Below are 22,785 nucleotides of genomic sequence, written 5' to 3' on the forward strand. Positions count from 1 at the left end.
CATCCGATAAATTCCGACGTTAACGTGGACCGAGCCACGTTACCGTTCCTTCCCTTTCGTGCTGCCACATGTTTTCTGCAAAGAATACGGTTTAGTAAGTTGTTAACCTCTTTCCTTGTACACACCAAATAGAGGGGCCGGGATGAGGGTTCCATGGCCCTGGATTAAAGCCAGTCATCCGGTCAGGGGGCATGGGTGTTTCTGGTTGGGACCGAGAGGGGAGCACCCCTTAGAGCGCGCGTATATAAATTTGATCCCATGCTACGCGAGGTTGTAGCCTCCCCGTCTCAAGGTTTTTCTTGAACGTTGCCGAGGGTGATTCCTGGCATCGGAATGTTGAATGGGTGTGTACTAGTTAGATGTGTTTCTCCTAAAACACCGTAAACGGAACTAGTCCTTGTGACTACTGAAATCCGTTGGCTGTGGTTAAAGTACAAACTCTGCAGAGTCAAATCCTTCCGAGTCATCGTGTCCGTGATCAAGGACCATGGTCAGTATATCCATATCTATGTCAGTCTCCATGGTAAATCCTCGGTGAACAATCTTGAGTGGTATACTCGTTTGAATTGTTATTCCTATGGATGGACTAACCTTTATTTTATCACGTATCTGAATATTTCCTTGTTGTGATCTTAAATTCATGAGCTGCTAAATTATTAAGTTGTGAAATATAAGCCCTTTATGTGATGTCGCTCAGACGTCCGACTGTGGCACGCTCGTTATTTACTTTTGATATAAGCCCTTTATGTGATGTCGCTCAGACGTCCGACTGTGGCACTCTTGTTGTTTACTTTTGATATAAGCCCTTTATGTGATGTCGCTCAGACGTCCGACTGTGGCACTCTTGTTGTTTACTTTTGATATAAGCCCTTTATGTGATGTCGCTCAGACATCCGACTGTGGTACTCTTGTTATTTACTTTTGATATAAGCCCTTTATGTGATGTCGCTCAGACGTCCGACTGTGGCACGCACTGTCTTTTATATTCTATTATAAGCCCTTTATGTGGTGTCGCCTTGATGCCCGACTGCGGCATTGTTATTTCTTTTGTATCCTTTCAAGGAGTCATTCAGACACTCGATTGGCCCTCAGTATTACTTTGGGACTTCGGGAGGACTACCGCCCGACTTCCCTTTTATTTTCCATACATTGTTATCTCATTGTCTGAGTGCGCTTGTTAATCTGTTCTTATGCATCATGTTTACATTTATTATATCTTATGTCCGAACTGTCTTGCGAGTACTTTCATAGTACTCACCTGGCTTGTTGATTTGGCCAGAGATTGACGAAGGCGATCTCATGGATGAAGAGTTCGATAGTGAGTCCGACGCCTAGAGGAATCCCAGTCAGTCCCGTGCGATCCTGGATATTGGTCACTTGTATTATCTACGCTTCCGCCACCCACAATAAGAATCCTCGAGCCTCACTCCGACGCTCGAAGAGTTGTTAGATTCAGGAGTCATGTCACCCACTTCACTGTGACATATCCACCATCGCTTTTATCGTGAGTTAGTAGTTATGCCACCCTATCCGCCTTTATGTATTATTGGCGTGTTTGTAACAAATTGTTGAGCAGTCTCCGCTCAACCCTGTATTATATTCAGTACTCCTGGTATTTCTTCTGTGATCAAGATTTTGTCTACCAGTGAGAAGGATTCTTCTCTACTGGTCCGTAAAAGGGATTGGTTTCTCAATAAATATTTTTATTGGAAAACCGGTCGTGACAAGCTTGGTATCAGAGCACTGGCTGACTGTAGGAAGCCACTAGGTGCGATCGCTAATCGGTTATTAGCGTCTTCGGTGCTTTTTCAGCATTTTGCAAATGTAGCTATTTTTCTGTTGGTCATCATAAATTTATGATTTGACTACTCAGAATTTTTGCCTACTTTTGTAGATGGCTGTCAACGACTACGAGACTTGGGTGTTCACTAACGTGCCCGAGGGGTTTGTCAAACTCCTCGTCTCCATCACCAAGCTCGCGATCGGGCCAGCGACGCGTCCGGAGTTCACGCTTTACCAGCACAAGCTCAGCGACGACGTGTCTATGCACCAAGCCATGGTGCAATTCAAGGGAGGACGTTCTGCGTCTCGCCACTTCCGTTTTGTGGGAAGGGCCATGCCTACGGAGAGGCATGCCATGCAGATGGCCGCCCGTGAGGCAATAGCTCGCCTTCGGGATATCCTTCCTATGATGAAGACTCGTCGCTACCGCTACCTCCCATGCCATGTGCCATATACTTGTCACTATGCATTCGCCTGCCATAGGGGAGAGCGGGATGAAGCTATCGAGATGCTTGTCGAGTACCTCAAAGCTCTGGAGGAATCTTTCGACAACCTCGTGGACGATCTTGTGGCTGCCCGCATGGACTTAGTTCGGGGCGGTCCTGCCAGCAGGAAGGAGCTTCTCCACATGGCACCGCCACTGACATTCGTCTCGTCCTCGGCATCTTATTCACCAGCCATTTTGGCCACTGCTCGCCGTCTGCCTACCACTGAGGAGTTCGACCGAGTCATCGCTCCTACTCCAGTCAGAGCTGCACCGCCTGCCGCACCCGCACTGCCGCCTGTCGCTCCCGCGCCATCACCTCAGCGCAGTGCTACGCGCCTGGAGCCTACTAGGGAGGAGGTGGAGCTTGAGTCTCCTGCACCGCTAGGTCTTACCCTCGGCAAGGGGAAGGACATCTTCACCATCTCCGACTGAGTGCGCTTAGTAGCCGCGCGTTGTGCCTGCATGTATGTTATGTTTTATGTGCTTAAGTTTGTAGTAGTTGTGTGCGCTGCATTCCGGAGGAGTGTGCTAGTCTAAATAACATGTCAGGAATGTGTACGCACATCCTGAGTGATGTATCGTATGTTTGCGTATCGCGTGTAAGATATGTGCTAAGCAGTCCTTCTCCGTGCGCAGTCAATTTTTTTTCTTTGAAAATCTTGAGGTCTTTTAAAAAATTTGTCTTTGCAAGATTTTCCTTGTGCCACACAGTTCTTCTCATGTTTTTGCAAAATAATACCCCAGAGTGGAAAATGTCTCGTCCTTGGACCCGTTCCATGCCAAATCCAACCGAAGAAGTTTATGGAACACAGACCAGCAACAATTTCACTCAGGGACAGTCTAGTCAACAGGACAGTGAGGCAGCCTTATCTCAAGTATGCCGCCTCTTCGAACAAAGCCAGCAACAGCACAAATAGATGATGAATCACGTCATCAATATGGGAAACCACCGTGAGCCATATCAACCACACTCCAAGTTGTCTGAACTGCAGAAGACACGCCCTTCAACGTTTGCTCACACTGATAGGCCGCTTGAAGCCGATGATTGGCTTTGTGACATCGAAAGAAAGTTGATTATTGCTCAATGTTCAGATCATGAGAAGGTGCTTTATGCACCTCACTACCTCACTGGAGCAGCTGCAGCATGGTGGGAAAACTTCCTACACATGCATCCCAGTGAACACAACATCACCTGGGAAGAGTTTAAGGAAGGCTTTCGCGAGGCACACATCCCCAGGAGCATCATAAAAATCAAGAAAAGAGAATTTGATGACCTCAAGCAAAGAGGCATGTCAGTGACAGAATACAACGGTCAGTTTACCCAGCTATCTCGTTATGCCTACGATGAACATATAACTGAGAACAAAAGGATGGAAAAATTTCTGGACGGCCTGGCGCCAGCATTAAGATGCCAACTGGTCGTACACACTTTCCCAGATTTCAAAACTTTGGTTGACAAGGCCATTACCTTGGAAAATGAGCGCCGCAGTCTGGAGGATATCTGTAAGCGGAAAAGGGACAAGACAACTCTTGCTCGCAACAATCAAAGCAAGACTGAGGTTCCGAGGAATGAAGCGAGAAAATCCACGACGACTGCTATAAGGCCAACCAGACAGTTTCAATCAAGGGACAAGGACTTCACATATCGTCCAGGGGTCACTTGCTATGCTTGTGGTGAAGAAGGGCACTATGCCAAACAGTGCCCAAAACCAAGGAACTCGGCCCCCAAGCCGAACAATGGTGGGAACAATCCAGCCCCCAAGCGCAACAATTTCAATCCCAGCAACAATCACAGGAAGGGTCACCTGAACCATGTGACCAGGGAAGAGGCCCAGAATGCCCCAGACATCGTACTCGGTACGTTCCCTGTCAACACAGTACCTGCCATGGTTTTGTTTGATTCTGGAGCTTCTCACTCGTTCGTTTCGAAGAATTTTGTTTTACAACATGGTTTTCCGATACTTCCCTTGGAAAAATCTATGATCATCAAGTCCCCCGGAAATAAGCAGATCGCTCAGAGTTACTGCCAAGGAGTGATTGTTGAATTCGAAGGACTAAAGTTTCAGGCTAATCTCATCGTGTTGGAAAATAAAGGACTGGATGTTATCCTAGGGATGGACTGGTTGACCACCAACAAGGGATTTATTGATTGTTTCAATCGGACTGTGATTCTCACTCATCATCACGGCAAAACAATAAAGGTTATAGCCCAAGAGAGACCACGGTCACGGCAACCAAAGTTGAACAAAGTAGACATTTCAGAATTGAGAAAAGTTCCAGTGGTGTGCGAATTTCCCGACGTATTCCCTGAAGAACTACCAGGCATGCCACCAGACCGAGAGATAGAGTTCAGCATTGAACTAGCACCTGGCACCACTCCCATCTATAAGAAACCTTATAGAATGGCACCCTCAGAGTTGGTAGAATTGAAGAAGCAAATAAAAGAATTACTGGACAAAGGTTTTATTCGAGCCAGCTCCTCACCATGGGGTTCGCCAGTATTATTCGCCAAGAAAAAGGATGGGACACTGCGATTGTGTATAGACTATCGAGCTCTCAATATGGTCACCATCAAAAACAAATATCCGATGCCACGGATAAATGATTTGTTTGACCAGCTCGCGCAAGCCAAGGTGTTCTCAAAAATTGATTTAAGATCGGGATATCACCAACTAAAAGTACGGACAGAAGATATCCCTAAGACAGCATTCACCTCCCGATACGGATTATATGAGTTCACAGTGATGCCTTTTGGACTGACGAACGCCCCCGCATAGTTTGTCCACCTCGTGAACAAAGTGTTTAGGAAATTCATGGACAAATTTGTAGTGGTATTTATTGATGATATTCTGGTATACTCAAGGACACCAGAAGAACATGCCGAACATCTCATAATTGTTTTGGGAGAATTAAGGAAACATCAATTGTACGCCAAATTTAGCAAGTGTGAATTTTGGCTAAGACAAGTTGGTTTTCTAGGCCATATATTAACCCAAGAAGGCGTGGCCGTAGACCCAGAAAAAGTCAAGGCCATACTTGACTGGAAACCACCAGCCAACGTGACCGATGTACGGAGTTTCCTTGGAATGGCTCGATATTACCGGAGGTTTATTGAAGGATTCTCCACTGTGGCAAAACCAATGACCCAGTTGCTCAAGAAAGACAAGAAGTTTGCATGGACGGAAGCGTGCGAGAAAAGCTTCCAAGAACTCAAGAAGAAACTAACAACAGCACCAGTTTTGATCGTGCCGGACATACACAAGAGTTTTGAAGTGTATTGTGACGCATCCCGGAAGGGCCTCGGGTGCGTGCTGATGCAGGATGGCAAAGTTGTCGCGTATGCTTCCAGGCAACTACGGAAGCATGAGGAAAATTATCCTACTCATGACTTGGAGCTAGCAGCCGTCATCCATGCACTCAAAGAATGGAGGCACTTTCTGATGGGAAACCGTTGCGAAATATATACAGACCATAAGAGCCTCAAATATATTTTCACACAACCAGAGCTAAATTTACGGCAACGACGCTGGTTGGAATTGGTCAAGGACTATGATGTCGGTATTCACTATCATCCAGGGAAGGCCAATGTAGTGGCAGATGCTCTTAGTCGGAACCCCAGCCCGGGCAACGACAGTCCATAGAACTTGAGGCCTGAGTTTCAGCAGGAGTTCACTAGACTCAACATGGTGTTAGTCTCTGAGGGCACCGTATCAAATCTGGAGATACATCCCACCCTAATGGAACAAATTAAGAAGGCTCAGCAGGGACATCCTAGCATCGAAGGTATAAAGAGAAAAATGAGCCTTGGCAAGGCTTCAGAGTTCGTCACAGACAATGAAGGAATATTATGGTACGGGGACAGACTTTGCGTACCAAACATTGAGGAACTCAAGCAACAAATCCTAACCGAAAGCCACACCGCTCCATACTCGATCCACCCTGGAGGAACCAAAATGTACAAAGACATTCAGGAAAGATTTTGGTGGCACGGTATGAAAAGGGATATAGCCGCATTCATTGCTTGTTGCGATTCATGTTAGCGCATTAAAGCCGAGCATCAGAAGCCAGCAGGGCTGCTACAGCCAAACAGGATACCTGAGTGGAAATGGGATGAAATTGGAATGGACTTCATTGTCGGACTACCTCGATCTCAACGCGGAAATGACGCCATATGGGTCATCACAGATAGGCTAACCAAGGTAGCACATTTCATTCCCGTGAAGACGACCTACTCCACTCAAAGGCTAGCCAACCTTTATCTCTCCCGTATAGTCTGTCTGCATGGAGCCCCAAAGACTATAATATCCGACCGAGGTACTCAATTTGTCTCTAAATTCTGGGATCACTTACAGCAAGCTCTGGGCACTCAACTAGCATTCAGTACAGCGTACCACCCTCAGACTGATGGACAGACTGAACGAGTGAACCAAATCCTAGAGGACATGCTGAGAGCCTGCGTGCTCACCTATGGATCCAGTTGGGAAGAAAGTTTGCCGTATGCCGAGTTTGCTTACAACAACAGTTACCAAGCCAGCTTACAAATGGCACCCTTTGAAGCACTGTACGGACGGAGGTGTCATACCCCACTAAATTGGTCAGAAACAGGTGACAGTCGTATCTTCGGCCCAAACATGCTCAAGGAGGCCGAGGAGAAGGTTAAACAGATCAGGGACAGACTCAAGACAGCTCAAAGGCGACAGAAGAGCTACTACGATCGAAAACATCGTGAGGTCAGCTTTGAACCCGGTGATTACATATACCTACGAGTATCTCCTATGAGGGGCCTACAACGGTTCAAAATTAAGGGGAAGCTAGCCCCAAGATTTATTGGACCATTCTGTGTGACTGCACGAAGAGGCACATTAGCCTACCAGCTAGACCTACCCAAAGAGCTGTCAGACGTCCACGACGTGTTCCACGTCTCACAGTTGAGGAAATGTGTGAGTAACCCGGAAAAGCATGTATCTCATGAGAGCATCGATGTGCAACCAGATCTCACCTACAGAGAACGGCCAGTAAAGATATTGGAAGAGTCTGAACGGAGGACCCGACAGAAAACAACTAAATTTTTCAAGGTTCAGTGGAGCAACCACACCGAGGATGAAGCTACATGGGAAAGGGAAGACTTTCTTCAGGCAGAGTACCCACATCTATTTGAGGATCAGCAGAAATCTCGGGGACGAGATTTTTCCTAAGGGGGTAGGTGTTGTGACACCCAAAATTTTATTTGGCTTTTTCAAATTTTTATTTGATTTGAGGGGTGTTATTTAAAATTTTCTTCTAAAGAACTCTTCCTCTCAAAAACTTTCTTTTATGAAAAATGTTTTGTTTGGATTCACCCAAGACTTGATTTTGGGCATGGAGGTTTTTCATCTCATGTTGGCTCAAATGTTTTTCATTTGGAAAAGAATATATTTGAAAATCTTTTAATTAATCCTATGGCTTTTGGAGTGATCTTTTCCCCTTTCAAAAATCCCTCTTGCCATGACCCAAGTGGAAATCCCCTCTCAAAAGCCTTTCCCCATCTTTGGATCATGATATGCTTCAAATCCAGCAAGTTGAACCTCCCCATAAATTTTTCTTCCATTTATTTTTTCTCAAAAATAATTTATGCCCTCTACTTTGATCCTTGGAGGTTTTCAAAGGAACTACCAATTCTACTTTGAGTTTGGCCTCCAAACCAATTTCCCTAGCTAGTCCTTTGAGCCCTCAACCAGGATCCATGAAGATCCACTGGTCTCCAGTTCAAATATTTCAAATTGTACTTGCTGCAAGTTTGGACCTTATTTGCCAAATTTGATGAAATTCATTTGAATTCTCCTCCTAAAAATCTGAGAAAATTCAGGCAGCCTCTGGGTGCATTGAGAGGTCACCTTACCAAGTCCCAGCTCCAGAAAAAAATTTCTTCATGCCAAATCATTTCGTCGAACACCTGATGGACACTGTTGCTGTCAATGTTCAGAGTTCAGTTAAACAGTTTCAGTGAGCACTGTCGTTTTCTTCAGAGCCCGTTGTCGATCTCGCCAGTACCGCGGTGGCGCCTTGCTCCCTGTTCTCTCCTTCTTATCCCTGCGCCACACGAGCTCCTGGAGTCTTGCGGGCGTCGGCGACGAGCAGGAGGAGGTGCGCCACCCGTGAGCGACGGCAGCAGCGGCTTTGCGGCTGCCAGAGAGAGGCGCAGCGTGGACGGCGCCGTCCAGCGCCGCCCAAGCCACCAGAGACCGCCGCGTGGCCATCCACTCCCCCGTGCACGCTGCCATCCTTCGTCGTGAACTGCTAGGCACGGAGCGCGCTCTCTGCCGCCGCCGTGCCCGTACGGCCGCCCCGTCGAGGATCGGCGCATTACGCCTTGCCCGACCGAGGTTTAGCGGTGGAACGGCACCAGTGATCTTCCCTGATGGTGCCTAGCCCCCTAAACCCCCTGCCCAACCTCTGCCTCGCCGTAATCGCTCGCCGGAGATATCCTGTTCACGGCCACCCCCTCGGATCGCCTATAAATAGAGGCCCCGAGCTCGAACTCGAACCCACACCACCTCTGCACTCCACCAATACCACGCCAAGCCACTGGAAGAGCCCCGAGGGAGCCTTCTTCCCCAACTCCGGCCGCCTCGACCCGCCACGGGACCCAGCTCGATTCGCTCCCGTGCGTGCACCCCTACCCCTCAGCTCTTGCCAGTAGCTTTCTAGTGCATCCACTCTGCTGACCCGCGCTTCAATTTGGAGTTTGCAGCACCCACCGGAGTTCTCCACCATCGCCCGAACCACATTCCGCCGGAGAAAGTGTCGCCGTCGACGTGGTCCTCTCCGTCGGCCAAGTCCACCACCTACCGACGCGGAAGAACACACTGAACCTCTTGGTACCCTCTGATCTCCCTACCTCGCCGTGGTTCAACGCCGGCGACCACCGCAGCCTTCGGGCGCCGGCGAAGTTTTAAACCTGACGTGTGGACCCCCCCCCCCCGTCAGCCTCTCTTCTCCCCCCCCCCCCCGCGAACCGTTTTCTGTTGGCGCCTTCAGGCAAATGCGCTTTCTCTTTGGGCTGGCGCCTTTTATTCCGAATCGTTTTCTGTTTTCTCAGTTAAGTCTCTGGTTCTTTTCTGTTTCATCACAGATTAGTCCCTGGACTAAAACCCTTATATCTTTTTAATAAAAGATGATTTTTGATTGATTCTTTTTCTGTCAGTCTTATAATTTTGTCTAGTTTTTTATAGTATTTATTGGAAATATTTTTGGAACAATTTTTATGCACACGATGATTTTTACGTTAGTGTACGGTTTCGCTATACCGTAGGTTCCGGAGGAGGTGACGGAGCCGCGAACTTCGCCGAGCTAGACTCCGACTTCTCCGAACCAGGCAAGCATGTTTTAACCTTTGATATGATAGGTGTTTTGCATGTTTGCTTGAATGGTTGTGCATGGCATATGAGCATCGGTGAGTATTTCGTTGCATGCAAGGCAACTATCCGTGTCTTCCGAAGTTACCGTGATCTCTGATGAGAGATGACCTGATCATGTGGTGACATGAAAGGTAGTAAGATGGTATTGTTGTAGCATGCCAGTCTTACGTCATCCGATAAATTCCGATGTTAACGTGGACCGAGCCACGTTACCGTTCCTTCCCTTTCATGCTGCCACATGTTTTCTACAAAGAATACGGTTTAGTAAGTTGTTAACCTCTTTCCTTGTACACACCAAATAGAGGGGCCGGGATGAGGGTTCCATGGCCCTGGATTAAAGCCAGTCATCCGGTCAGGGGGCATGGGTGTTTCCGGTTGGGACCGAGAGGGGGGCACCCCTTAGAGCGCGCGTATATAAATTTGATCCCATGCTACGCGAGGTTGTAGCCTCCCCGTCTCAAGGTTTTTCTTGAACGTTGCCGAGGGTGATTCATGGCATCGGAATGTTGAATGGGTGTGTACTGGTTAGATGTGTTTCTCATAAAACACCGTAAACGGAACTAGTCCTTGTGACTACTGAAATCCGTTGGCTGTAGTTAAAGTACAAACTCTGCAGAGTCAAATCCTTTCGAGTCATCGTGTCTGTGATCAAGGACCATGGTTAGTATATCCATATCTATGTCAGTCTCCATGGTAAATCCCGGTGAACAAGCTTGAGTGGTATACTCGTTTGAATTGTTATTCCTGTGGATGGACTAACCTTTATTTTATCACGTATCTGAATATTTCCTTGTTGTGATATTAAATTCATGAGCTGCTAAATTATTAAGTTGTGAAATATAAGCCCTTTATGTGATGTCGCTCAGACGTCCGACTGTGGCACGCTCGTTATTTACTTTTGATATAAGCCCTTTATGTGATGTCGCTCAGACGTCCGACTATGGCACTCTTGTTGTTTACTTTTGATATAAGCCCTTTATGTGATGTCGCTCAGACGTCCGACTGTGGTACTCTTGTTATTTACTTTTGATATAAGCCATTTATGTGATGTCGCTCAGACGTCCAACTGTGGCACGCACTGTCTTTTATATTCTATTATAAGCCCTTTATGTGGTGTCGCCTTGACGCCCGACTGCGGCATTGTTATTTCTTTTGTATCCTTTCGAGGAGTCATTCAGACACTCGATTGGCCCTCAGTATTACTTTGGGACTTCGGGAGGACTACCGCCCGACTTCCCTTTTATTTTCCATGCATTGTTATCTCATTGTCTGAGTGCGCTTGTTAATCTGTTCATATGCATCATGTTTACATTTATTATATCTTATGTCCGAACTGTCTTGCGAGTACTTTCATAGTACTCACCTGGCTTGTTGATTTGGCCAGATATTGACGAAGGCGATCTCATGGATGAAGAGTTCGATAGTGAGTCCGACGCCTAGAGGAATCCCAGTCAGTCCCGTGCGATCCTGGATATTGGTCACTTGTATTATCTACGCTTCCGCCACCCACAATAAGAATCCTCGAGCCTCACTCCGACGCTCGAAGAGTTGTTAGATTCAGGAGTCATGTCACCCACTTCACTATGACATATCCACCACCACTTTTATCGTGAGTTAGTAGTTATGCCACCCTATCCGCCTTTATGTATTATTGGCGTGTTTGTAATAAATTGTTGAGCAGCCTCCGCTCAACCTTGTATTATATTCAGTACTCCTGGTATTTCTTCTGTGATCAAGATTTTGTCTACCAGTGAGAAGGATTCTTCTCTACTGGTCCATAAAAGGGATTGGTTTCTCAATAAATATTTTTATTGGAAAACCGGTCGTGACATGCAACAAGTGTACAACCTCTTTGGCGAAGCCATGTCGATCTCAGCGTGATTGGGTTGGCCGGTGAGGATGCTCCGGCTGACTTTGCTGTCAGAGGAGGGGAAGAAGATCTTAGGCGTCTGGAGATGGAGCCCGAGGTACTGCTCCGCTGTGATGGAGGGTTTCGTCGTTGGAGCTGCTCCGGTGAGTTGTACGACGCCGAGGCTGAAGCAGGACAAGAGAGACAACGAACAACGTTAACCTAAGTGGAATTCTAATAGCATCTCCAATACATGACGTAAAATACATAACCACAAAGTGCTAGATGTAAAATACATCAGCCGCTCATCTCTGAACTTAACTATCGAAACTGAACTTAACTGTCGAAACTGAACTTAACTGTCAAAACTGAATTTTGCTGTCGAAACTGAATTTTGCTGTCGAAACTGAACGCACTAGCATGGTGAGGCTACATGTTGGTCGACTGACTTTTTCATCTCTGGTCAGTCGATTTTGCAGTCGTTGGATACGAAATCAAGGGCCTGCGGTTCATCTTCAACCTCCACCCCCCTGAGCCGCCAGCCACCACCGGCCAAACTGCAGCCCCCCGCCGCCCGCGGCCGGCGGTGCGCCGCCCCACCCGCCCCGAAAACACTCCCCACCGCCGGTCCGCCGCCGCCCCAGCCATCCCTCTAGCCCCCCCCCCCCCCCCGTGCCGAGCTTTTTCTCCGGCGATCCCCACGCCACCGCCCCGCCACCGCCGGCGACCACCGCCCCCATCCTGAACCCTAAGATAGATAGTGGGGTACCTCTCCGGCGAGCCCCCCTTCCCGCTACGGCTGGTTCTTCCTTCACCCCGGCGAGCCCCCCCCCCTGAAAATCGACTGACCCGAAAGTCGATTCAGTCGACTGAAGTGTAGCTAAATCGGAGCAACATCGCAAGCAAGAGCAAGAGCGAGAGCAGCAGCGCCAGCAAGAGCAATAGCAAGAGCAGACCAGGCAGGGGACCGAGAGCAAGAGCGGAGTAGCAGCGCGAGCGAGAGCTAAAGCAGCAGCAGCTCCTACTGATGTGGACGTCGCCGCCGAGGGAGCGACGCCGTGGAGGAAGTGGCCGGCGACGCCGCCGTGGATGGAGCCGCGTCGTGTCGGCTCGGGACCGAACGCCGGCAGCACCGTGAGATCGAATCAAGAAGAAAATGCGGCGATTAGTGTACAACCTCTTTGGTGGCGCCGATTAGGCCGCAGCTTCATCCGAGGAAACGGTGATGATGATGCTCTTCTGGTGGTGCAGGTGAAGACGGTGGTGTGGGAATGAAGGTGGCGCAAAAGACGAGGGGAACGTCGGGGCAGCTCCTTGGAGGTGGAGGACGGGGTGGCTGAACCGGCGGGACGATGATATCGATGACGGATCCTCATTCGGTACGGTGGATGAGGGACGTCGAGGTGTTGCTGTGGACGACGTCGTCGGGGAAGAGGCTCCGGCTGGGTGGCGGACGGAGCAGGGTGTGGGGTTTCATCGCAGGTTTTCGCAGCCTCGGTGTACGAATGGGTGGGTGGATGGGATGGCAGTGGGGAACCATGGCTTAGAGACGCGCTTGTCCGAAATGTGGGGTAAGTTACGAAAGTACCCCCACCAATTTGAGGCGGTTCTTTCAGTTCAGGGGTAGCACGGGCATTTCGCGTGTCGGGATTTCACAGGAGGTGGGAGTTTTCGTGCGCGTTGTAATTTCGGAATAGCAAGGCGCGGGTTGAGATGGAGGGAGTTGTCGGAGCACAACGAGACAAAGATATATCTTATATATTTCGGGCTAACAAGGCGCGGGTTGAAATTTCCGGACAAGCCTAACGTGTACTGTACCAATTCAATGCGCTCTACAAATGTCATTCAAAACTTTGAATTCATGTTATGTTCAATTAAAATATTTCGCTACGTGTATAATGCATGCAACCTACTACTCAAATGAACATTTTAGTGCATTCCAAATGTATATACTACCGCTTCAATATGAACTAAATTTGAATTTGTTTCTCTATTTGAATAAGATCTACAGTAATGATTGTTGTGAAGTCAAAGCATTTGAATTCGTTTCTCTGTTTTAATAAGATCTACAATCATCATTATTGTCAAGTTAAACCATCGTTTGTGTATTATCTTCACAGCACACCACATGATTAGTCTCGAGTTACATATGAACTATGTGTACTATATGAACTCGAACTAGATTTTTTGAATCCACTTTATTTTGATTTCAAATCACATTACATTTCTAGCTCTAGCTAGATCTTCATAATCTAAACCATGTCTCATATGTATAATGTGTTTATCACATTATGTATGGTGCCCCGCCCCCTATGCCTACAAGTATTTAGATGTGAGTTGCAAACACCACACATTACCACAAATTCAAATAAAATGTGAGAATGTTCGATATATAGTATTGTTTAGATTGTTCGATATTTAGTTGTAAGCTGCAAACGCCACACATTATCACAAATTCAAATAAAATGTGAGATTGTTTGATGTATAGTATGGTTTAGATTGTTCGGCATTTAGCTGTGAGTTGCAAACGCCATGCATTATCACATTATGGTATAACATGTGCACAGCACGTGTATCACCGCTATATTCATGCATGCAATGTTTAAAACACTATGATCTCCTATTCAAATATATGAATCCGCTTTCATATCAAATTATGATCTTTGTTAGTCTCTTACACCCACACAACCCTCTAACCTTTGTAGCTACCACTAACTTTCTCTCGTGCATGCACACGCCCTCCTCGCCCTCCCCCTCCCTCGGCATTCTATCCACCGAGCACATTCATTTTTTTCTTTAGGTCGTTCTCCCAGAGTCTCCACAACTCCTTTCTGACACACACCGATCGATAAACCTCTCCAGCGATGCCTGCCTACAACATACACACACACCTTCAATCTCCTCCTTTATGTGTCCTTGCCTCGTGTCTCTCATATGGTCAGACACACGTGTAAACTCTCGCCCCTCTTTTCATCGATCTCACAACCGCACACTCCTCCCCCTATCTAGCTAGTAGTTGGGCCTCTTGCACCACCTCCTAGCTCCATTCTCTCTGTCTATCCGTCTCGCTGGGCCTTATTTGCCTCTAACAAATGGACGTACACCGACCGATCTCTCGCTATACATATAGCTAGCTAGGTCCTTATAACTCGTTTTTACCCACACGTCAATCGATCTACCTCATTAGTTGTGTCTCTCCCTTCCTCCGACAAACAACAATTGATCTACCGATCTAGTTAGGTTTGCTTACCAAACACATGGTTCCCCTTCATCATCCATGGATGCGTCCCGACAGATCTATCACGCACAGGCACACACAGAAACACATCCCCACTCTTATTGATAACATTGCAGTTCCACCCTCAGTTTGTCTAGTAGGCCTCTCCCACCATCTTCGAGAAGCAACTCCATCACCCATCCAGCACTCTACCCCTCTCCCTCCCTCTCTCTCTCCTCTCTCTCTCTGTCCCATCATATTTCCCGTCCTTCAGTTATGTATGGATGTCGACCGATCTTCCTCAAGACATAGCTGGGTCTCTCCTTCTCAACACATATACGAGTTGTTCTACCTCTATAGTTAGGCCTCTGCCTACCCCTCCCCCCACCCCCTCCCCCCACACACCCCGATACATCGAGCGCTCTAGTCATGTCTCCCTGCCACACACAAACTTGACATGTGCCCTCTAACGTTCCGGTAGGCCAGTCGCCCTATATCTTTGACTTGCACACACACACAATTTTGATGGCTCTCTTCATCGATCTCGCACCCACCCACTTGATCCTCTCTTCGACTCTATCGATAGCTATGACCCCTCCCTCTCTTCTCGTGGATTGCCCGACCCTCTATGTATGATATGGATAGGCCTCCATTTCACACACATTGCATGCAAAATTTTGTTTGAGATGTCATTGACACATATTCCCACAAATAATTCACAAAATCAACCCCCCACCCCACCCCCCACCCCAAAACAAAAAACACTCACGAACGCGGTTTGTATCTCTCACACACACCCACATAGTTGGGGGACATGCATGAAGAGAAGAGGTGCATGCACGGCGCACGTACTCCCGTCTCTTTCCCAACCACACCCGCGCGGTACACGGTGGAGCTCATTTCTGTACAAAAAGGCAGCCCACGTGGTAATTTGGCACGTGTACTGGTTGTCCACTTGGTGGAGGGAGGATCATCTACCATGGGTGAACAAACAAATTGCGACTTGACGTGTTATGTTAAAAAAAGAGGCAAACCATGTGGGGCCTACCTTAGAGGCAAGGCTCTATACACTGGAGTACTTTTGATGTGTCCCGTCAACTCGCAGAACGAGGAGAAGCTTGCTTAGTACGCCGTCTCCCCCGCCCACGGGCGCGGTGGCTCACAGGATGAGGTGAAGCTTGCTCCGCCTTACGCCCGCTCCCTCGCCCATGCGCGCGGTGGCTCGCAGGACGAGGAGAAAATTTTACTACTCCCTCCGTTTACTCCTCGTCCCTACTACCTTGGTTATAGAGATTATATCATATTGTTTGGAATATATATGTCCTTTAGTAGATTTCAATATGAACTACTAGTACATACTCCAAACACTGATGTATATAGACGTATTTTAGAGTGTAGATTCACTCATTTTGCTCCGTATGTAGCACTCTCCCTCGCCCCTCGACCCTCGCCCACGTGGTGGATGTGCAGCAATTCATTCGGTCTCATATAGCCAGAATGATATATACTGCACTACCATTATTGCTCGACTTCCCGAAGAGGCGAAGAGCCAATCGCAAGGTTAATATTTTGGAGATGCCAAGCGCAAGGTTATAGGAGAACGAGTAGTAGGTGTCGCGTCATTTATAAATAAAGTTTTTTTTCTTCAGTGGCACGTACGCAATATGATAGGTTCATATGGAGAGAAAAGGAAACCGCTCCACTATATACATAGTCAGGATGGGCCAGCCTACACGGTTGCTTGCTGGGGTTGCTCTCTTCACACTCTCTCGCACAAAACGACTGTGGCCACATCTCTAACATCCCGGCGGATCACGTCCGCTTGGGGAAGGGGTGGATGCTTAGTGTAGATGCGGTGGCCGTCGCCGACGGTGAAAACCCACTATCGGCACGTCCCGATCAGGGGTCCCCGCCGTTCTCTCTCACAAAGCCGGTGAGGTTGCCTTCGTCCCTTGCTCACTGCCGCGACGTGGGCAGTTGCCGGTGAGTTTTTTTTAGTTCTATGAAATCGATAATTTTGCGCAGAGAGATATACCGCTGTTCCACGGCAACGCGCGGGGACTCATCTAGTAATATTTAGGAATGGAGGGAGTACTATGTAAAGAGTTAGGTGTCGCATGGTGATAGTGTGAGGTGGGCCATGTAATCACTGAGCCTGTGTGTTTTCACTACTCTTGCACGCCTCCGCTGTAAGAATGGAGAAAATTGTAATCTAGTAGTAGTACCTCCTTTCGCCGAAAGCGTGGGACATCCAGCAGTCCTACCATCTCAGTAATAAAGACCAATGAGCCGTCAAATCACATAGACCCAGCTGTAAGTTGGACGGACGAAGCAACCATCACTCTTGCGCCAGTGAGAGGTCGCGTCCGCTCTGCCGGGCATGAATGCGGCACCGATTCTTTGGAGCGGCGCTGACCGTTTCGGGCGGGAAGCGCGCGCGGGCGATGGAGGGGCTTTGGGTGGGCCAGGCTGGTCAGGAGCGAGCGTGGCAGCTGTCCGCATGTCCCTACCGGACACGCCCGGAAACGAGAGGATGCACCGACTCTCGCGGCTAAAATCGTACACTACACAACATCTCTCTGTAGGAGTAGGTTGATCTGTCGCTCTCTCTAACACACACATGCTGTTAAACACACACACACACACACACACGCACGCACGCACCTTGGTCCCGTTGCACCTTCTAACGTGACTTATTACACCTAGACGGAGGGAGTAGTAAGTATACGAGATACGGTGGCACACTGACTTAAGTCGAATACAAGTGCCCAAAATTTGTGTGCATGTTATAATAAGGATTCACTTAAAATAGTACGTGAGCGAACAGAGGGATCAATTGGACAGTGTTCCCGAGCATTAGCGAGATGTGTGAGGTAAGATACACCGCTGGCGCTTTTAATTTTTCTTATTAATTTCTTTGTTTCACCCTCTGACTGGTGGGACCCAACGTACTATGTGGAGAGAGGTAAGGTGACTAAGGCTGCATTATTTCTGCACCATTGTGGATAGTCTTACCACCAAAGCCACATGACACGATTATGATTGAAATCCCAATGACTCCCACACACACACAAAAAAACAAGGCATGCTTGTCACACGAATGCAGGAATGTATAAAAGGTTATTTCCCTCTCGTTGAACATAACGGGAGGGTTGTGTAGCTGGTTAGCCTGTTCGCTCATCAAACTTGAGGTCTCGGGTTCGATAACTACACTTGAGCATAATTTGTGCCAGGAGGATTCTTTGACTGGTCAAAATGTTTTCTAGGGTTTGCACGCTTCACACTCTCTCTCCGGTATATATATATATACACGCTGGAGCCTCAGCGCTTGTAGTTGCTCTCTTCACACTCTCTCGCTCTCTCCCGCTGGAGCCTCAGCGCTTGTAGTTGCTCTCTTCACACTCTCTCGCCCTCTCCAGATCTAAACAAGACTTCGTTGGCCTCTCTCTCCCCTCACTGCTGCTCAAAGAGCCGGCAGGATCCGTCCGCCGGAAAGGGAAGGAGGCTTAACGCTGTCGCCGTCGGCGAGGGACTACCGGCGCAGCTGTTCACTTTCCACCCAGCGGCGGCGCGGGAGGGCCTCTGACCCCTTCTTCTTCGCCGCCATCCCGTCGCCCACCGAACCACGCCCCAAGTACCTTAAGGTATAATTTACTTACTCCACATGCATTGCTCTAGCTGCATGTATACCATGAATCTAGGACGTGGTTCAAAGAGGAAATGAAGGGGGAAAGTTGTATAGCATGAATCTAGGACGTGGTTCAAAGAGGAAAGGAATGGGGGAAAGTTGTATCGCATAAATCTAGGACGTGGTTCAAAGAGGAAAGGAAGGGGCGAAAGTACTAGTTCAAAAAGGAAAGGAAGGGACAAGGCTGTAGAGTTTGAGCAGGACTAGATTTGCTACGCTCACATAGGGAAAGGTGTCTAAAGATAACAAAACTGGGACCAACACAAATATGCTCCTTGGTTGTTTGTTCTTTGTTGCAACAGACTGTGCATGACCACAGTAAATCGGTAGATGCACATGGTGCTGGTGCGTCCACTGTCCCGTGTAACTTATTAGCTGTTGTTAATCTAAGGCCCTGTTTGGTTAAAAACTCCCTAGTCCCTACCTGCTTGGTTCCAGGGACTAAACATGGACTAGAGGTTATTAAATGACATGCTAAAAGACCATGTTACCCCTAGTAATGAACTAATAGAGACAAGGTGCGATGCGTGGCAGGGGCAACTGTTGGAAAAAGTCCCAAAAAGACTCCCTCTGGGTCTTCTTTCTTTAGTCCCAAATGCCCACTTTTAGTCCCTAAAAGTCCCTCCTGTTTGGTTTAGATGGGACTGACACGGAGTTTTTTTAGTCCCTACACCAAAATGTCCCTGTAAACAAACACCCTCTAATAATGCCGCTGGAAAATTGATGCAATGCCACAGTTAAAAGCAAATTACATGTTTAACGAATTTTATTGTTAATATAATCTCTATGTTAATATTAATCAATGCCACCGTTTGAGAAATGCTACTGTCTTGCTTTCTTTCCCATTTAGATAAGGTAGATGCTTCTTTTTGTTGGCTTCTGTGTCATCCACCGTTATTGACCACTAATTGTTTCCTTTGCACCTCTGTGTAAACAGGGTTATCTACTTCACCTCGTTGCCATTGTGACCTTTTGTTGCACTGCACAAAACACTTTTGTTTTAAGAGTGTTTTGTGCAGTTCAACCAAAATGTCACACCGACAACGTTGCTTGATTGCTTGATCTTAGTGGAACTACACAAGAGGAGATCTTACTTCCTATCCGTTAAGGCGAATTTGGTTCAGATCTTCTTGTTGTGAGTTGTTTGAATTCCGCATCATGAGAGGTCAGTACTAGCCTTCTTTCACATGATTCTGCAGTGTGCTTTCATATGTTGTGCTACTTGTACGATAATGTTGCTTGATTTTAGTGAACTGCACAAATGGAGACAAGACTTCCAATCTGTATCTGCACCGTAATATCCCATTGAGGTAAGATAAGGATATTTCACAAGGAGCAGTTGAAGGATGGTTACATTACTCCCCACAAGACCAAACTAACTTCAGCTCAGAAGGACTGACAAATCTCCATTTTTTTGCTGTGATGCGCGAGTACAATGTTGTTCTAGGATTCTTTCTGGTGAGTTCCATTTTTCTAAAAGTGTGCTCTACATGGACCATGTATGTGCCTGTTGAAACTGTCAATTCATAGTACAGTTTGCTTTATACTAATCACTTTTTTGTATTTTTGCAAACAGGGGTGCTCAGCTTGATTTCAATGGGAACTGCACAAAATGTTCATGAATACATCGAATCATTCATTTCCACCACAAGAAAGGAGGTCCCGATAAGGGCGTTGCAACATATAAGGGCGAAATCATACAAGCTACGCGCGAATTTGGTTGATTTTGGTGGAACTGCACAAAAAGAACAGCTGGTTTAATTAGCACGAGGTGCCATGTCAATGTCCAAACTGATGGCAAACCCTGCCCATTCCACAATCGTAGGCATTTGATATTTTGGAATGGGACAACCTTGTCAAATTTTGCTCATTGATTTTAGCAAGACATGTGTTTGATATTTTCGAATGGGACGCCCTTTGCTGTCAGCAGCGTCGATCAATTTTTTCTTTATTCTTTAGTTGTGAAGTAAATATTGCCTCTGACATGTGAGTAGCTGAGATGCATAATCATCGATTGTTTCGAATGTTCTCTATGAATTGCCAGGCCTGTGTGTTTGATTGCAATGTACAGAAATGCTAAAAAGCTGCTCAAACTCTTTGTACTCCTTCTGTTCCTTTTTACTTCGCACATTGTGAAAGTGTATACTTTTTTGTATAAGATTGGTCAAAGTAGAGATACTTTGACTGCAGACAAAACTTGTATGCAGACTAGAAAGGACCGGAGGGAGTACATGTGAAACTACTGCAAATGAGGTGATCACCCTGGGAATAATGCTAGTACGTATTGTTTTGCATGTTCGTCCAATGCCAGTGATACAGGAATTCGAACTAATCGAAATAAATTCATTCATACACGGTCGGATTTCATATAAACATGCCGGATTTCATTACATTTCATACATTCTTCAACTAAAAAGGGGTGCGCTGGAGGTATAATTAATTAACCGAAGCTACCCACCTGTGTCCCGCTGAGCCGAACAGAAGCTTCAGTGGCTTAACTGCAGGTGCAGTTGCGTAACTGACATGTGTCCTGTTGGGCCCATGTGTCAGTCAGCCAACTACACCAGCAATTAAGTAGAAGCAGCGTTCTTCTCCAGCGCAGCTCTCCGACTCCATGTCGCCGCCAAGAAGCTAACCGGCCGTCAATGGTCAACCCTCCTAGCTTGGCTTCAACCGGAGGGTAGCAGCGGTGGCCTTACTTGGACCCGAGCGGCGGCGACCTACCATGTTCTACTCTTCCTCGTTTTTTGTGTGGCGCGGCCTCGTTGGCAGCGGGGCGGGGCCTCGGCGGAGCCGGCGATGTCCTCTGTCTCGTTGCCGATGGGCGGCGCCTCAGCGGAGCGGTGGAAATCCTCCCCCACGTTGCCGGCAGGGTGGGGCCTCGGCTGAGCCGGCGATGTCCTCTGCCTCGTTGTTGGCGGGGCGGGGCCTCGGCGGAGCCGGCGGTGTCCTCTGCCTCGTTGTTGGCGCCGCGGGGCCTCGGCGGAGCAGGGCCTCGTCGACACCAGCGAAGCGGGGACTCGTCGGAGCCGGCATTGTCCTCTGCCTCATCCTCGGTCTCGCCAAACAGCGCCTCGCCCGCTTCATCGCTGTCACGTCCCTAGTTCTGGTATGACCTAGACTAGCTAGTCATGTGTGCATCATGTCTAAATTTCATTTAAATTTGAAATGGGGATTCGTGAAACCCTCAGAAATCATTTCTGGAAATGACCCAGATAAAAATTTCTCCAAAAAGGTCCAAGAAAATGTTCATGTTACTCTGTGAAAATATTGGACAGAGATAAAAATCAAACCAATATTTTCAGGAGCTCATAAGTATTTATTTTGGCCATTTGGAATTAATGCATAATTATTTGCTTTGGATATATATTTGCTATATATATAATATATGTCCAAAAATTCTGTTGATTGGTGAGGAGTTTTGGAGCAATCCAACTAGTTCCTACAAAAATTGAAAGAAGTAAATAAAATGATTTAGTGTTTAAAACTAAATCAAAACAAATTAAAGAAAACAAAAATAGAAAGGAAGGACGAAAACCCACCTGCACTTACCTCCCTGTGCAGCCCGTCACTGTGCAGCCTGGCCTGGCCCAGCGGCCCAGCAGGCCGGCCCAGCCAGCTAGCCATGCCAGTCGTCCCCTTCCTCGCGCCAGGAGGACGATGGGCACGCGCTCGCCGCCCGCGCGCATGCGCGCCACCTCCTGCTTCTCCCTCTCGTCGCCTGGAACGCCCGGATGTCGCCATGCGACCCCCAAGCCTCTCTCACTCTCTCCCATTTCCCCTCCTCCCCTGGTTCTCTCTCTCTCGACCCGGCCGAACGCCACCGTCGCCGCCGCTCGCTGCTGACGCAGCCACCGCCGTCCCCTCGCACCTCCGTCGTGCCCAGAAGCTCCGCCACGTCGCCGGCTACCTCTCCGTCGAGCCACGCGCCTCGAGAGGCCCTGGAGCGCCTCCATCGACGTCGTCTTCATCTCCGGGCACCAGAGATCGTCTTCGCTGCCCCACCGTCTCCAGTGCGTCCCCGAGCTCTCTAACGACGCCGTCGAGTCCACCGTGAGCTCCTGCCCCGTTCTCCTCTATCTGTTTCTCCGTTCCCGCGCTGTAGCCCCGACCCCCACCATGGCCATAGCTCCTCGCCGCCGTCCATGTCGCCGCCGTCGCCCTGGCCACCGCAGGCCGCAATCGAGCGCGTCATCGTGCTCCTGGTGACGCCAGGAGGCCGTAGAGCCTCTCCGCTCACTCCCCTGTTCCCCGCAGCACCTCACCGCACTTGGCCGTGCTCCGGCCGCCGCCGCGAGCTCCGCTCCGGCGAGCTCCGCCGCCCCCGCAGCCTCTCGCTGGCTCCCCTGGATGCGCGGGAGCGCG

This window comes from Aegilops tauschii, chromosome 3 (genome assembly GCF_002575655.3).
Source record: "Aegilops tauschii subsp. strangulata cultivar AL8/78 chromosome 3, Aet v6.0, whole genome shotgun sequence".
Lineage (NCBI taxonomy): Eukaryota > Viridiplantae > Streptophyta > Magnoliopsida > Poales > Poaceae > Aegilops > Aegilops tauschii.